A 2634-nucleotide genomic window follows, 5' to 3' on the forward strand; every position below is an offset into this window, starting at 1 on the left:
TAAAACAGTATTAACTGTACAAGAAATATAGGAACTTTAGAAGGAACTTGGTGCTGCTTCGCACCTAAGAATGAATTGATAATGAATGGTATTAAGTCCTATATGATTCTCAATCTGTCAGCAATGAGGGTTGGTACAGTAGTGTTGAGTCTGAATGTAGATTTATGTTTAAAGCTCCCTGATCATACAGCTTTTCACTCTAAAGAATATTAGACTTTAATGTCTCAGTAAGGTCTCTAAATTTTCATCCCATAAAACCCTTTAGATCGTCCACACTGCCCCTGTCAATATGTTGTTTTCACTCTCCATCAGCAAACGCTGTGTTTTCTGGGCGTGTCGCAAGCGAAGCTGCTCACTACACCTCTGTGCGGAAGCGCATACCTTTTTTGTTGTTGTTTTTTTTTTAAATTGGCTCCATGGATACGAGCCACCGCACGGTTACGATACAATAGGTGGCAGTAGTGCGACATTGAGAATGCAATCCACCGCAATCCTCCACAGAAGAAGAAGACCCACTACAGAACTGCACGACATTAGTCAGCTGGTTCTGAGCGTAGTAGAACCATACGTCTACGATCCAGAATCTGACCCTGAAGCTGAAGAGGAGGCTGTTGAAGTCGCCACATTTCGGCTGATGCAAGATGTGTCTCATTGGTAATGTCGCATTTACTTCAATTTAATTGCTTTATGTAATTTGCAAAGCGACTAGCGGTTGCTAATGCGTATGCTAAATGGCCTGTGCATATTCACGACACAACTTACCTGGAAAACTCTCGTTAATAGAAAACACTACTTTAGCTTACATTATACAAATAAATAAAAGTTTGAGAGCATAGCTGAAATAATATAAATACATTTTACATTTACACATTTCACTGTTTTGTCTTACTTGTGCTGCTGCTCTTAATATTTAGAGCAATCACTGCATGACCTACCTGGGAACAAAAAGCATTGGTTCAAATTATATATTGACCTAACGTATTTTTACTGCTTTTAATTATGTTTTTTGTCATTCTTGTTAAATCTGACAGTAATATGTCTCTGTATCTGAAGTTGTTACAGGTATCTAATCTACAGAGGCTAGTGAGCTGGTGCTGAGGATTCCTAGGGTGAAGAATCTGAGTTGCCATCTCTTCATGCTTGGGTTGTAGATGAAGGCAGAGTTTCCTGATGGATAAAACACTAAAACACTCATTGTATGATGGATGTAAACCACCTGTGGAATAACTCCTTTACCATTTGAGTAAAAATGTGTTTTTTGTGAGTGCAATACTCACATAATTTTTTTATTTTTTATTTATATATAATTTATATGCTTTTTATTTATGGCCGCTTCAACTTTATAGCTTACCATATTAGAAAGAGAAAAAACATGTAATTTCAATACTATGATTTCCTGAATAAAAGTGTTTTCCCTTCAGAAACAGAGTTCAGTGAAATACATAATAGTTAAAGCCAACTTTATTGTAAACCAAAAAAATACACCACTACTCCAAAGCTAGAACAAACTGTTACCTTCACACTCCAATGTGCAATGTATAGGTTACTGAGTTAATTAAGAAGTCTGGGGGTTTGAGGACAGAAGCTTTTGCAGGGCCTTGCAGACGAAATGCATGAAAGTAGGGTAAACAGGGAGATGTGGTGATCCTTGTTCTCATCACTATTTGGAAGACTGAGCGGAAGCAGTCCTCTACCAGATGGAAGCTGTGGCTGTCCTCACCATCACCTCATCAAAACAAAAGGTAGTGCAATCAGAATTGTAGATTAGTGAAATGTTCATTATTATGTAGGTCAAAACCTTCTCTAATGTAAGAACACACAATACCAGACAAAAAATTAAACCACACAAGAGGACAGGGCCTGTCTGTGCTAAGACAACAGATAACAGTTGTTACAATCAAAATAGAAAATCTAAACCAGTATATACCAATTAAAATCTTCTATTACCTATCTTACTGATGGTACATACAAACTTACATACCTTCACTCCTGAGCTGAGCAGCAGATGTCTGTGTACCAACAGTCTGCAGTGATTTCTCTGTTTGACAGCCTCCTTGCATGTGGGCAACTGGGATGTGCCTCCATACAGTATAGAAAAGACTGTTACATTTACTGTAAATTGTATTGGTCCTACAAATATAATGGCTATGTTACAAGCTATCGGTAACTGACGCAATAAGCAGCAGGTATTGTAGAGATATGTGACTAATTAGCAACTAAGCTTGAAACACAACACGTAATCATTCCAACTAATCATGTTAGAATTTGATAGAACAATGACATAACCCCAATCACAAGTTGATTTAGGCTGGACAGGACGGGTAATAACAAACATAACCGCATTCATCTGCAGGTTCTTTTTGTAGCGATCGACCAGCTGTAGCTCTAAAGTGCAAAGGCCTAAAGTCATGCTAACGGCTAACGCAACACAAACAGGAGCACGTCAACAGGACAAAAGCTCGATCCACCGCTTCCTGCCTGTCGCCGATCGAAGGCCCATCGCTATTAGCTGTTCCCCACACAGGTGTGTGATTGCACCAACTCAGAGTAGCACATTTGAAAAGGGACAAAGCTCAGTTGACTCACTGTAGCCGTTAGCGACGCTAGCGATTAGCTTGTCTCACACGTGGGTTA

General features: G+C 39.1%; 1 long non-coding RNA gene across 1 annotated transcript; it reads left to right on the forward strand.

Moving 5' to 3' along the window:
• Nucleotides 1-48: 48 nt before the first annotated feature.
• Nucleotides 49-1415, forward strand: LOC129603335 (uncharacterized). The gene is made up of 2 exons (XR_008693103.1): nt 49-654; nt 1054-1415. It is a non-coding gene; the product is annotated as an uncharacterized LOC129603335 (long non-coding RNA).
• The last annotated feature ends 1219 nt before the right edge of the window (nt 1416-2634 follow it).

This window comes from Betta splendens, chromosome 17, assembly GCF_900634795.4.
Source record: "Betta splendens chromosome 17, fBetSpl5.4, whole genome shotgun sequence".
NCBI lineage: Eukaryota > Metazoa > Chordata > Actinopteri > Anabantiformes > Osphronemidae > Betta > Betta splendens.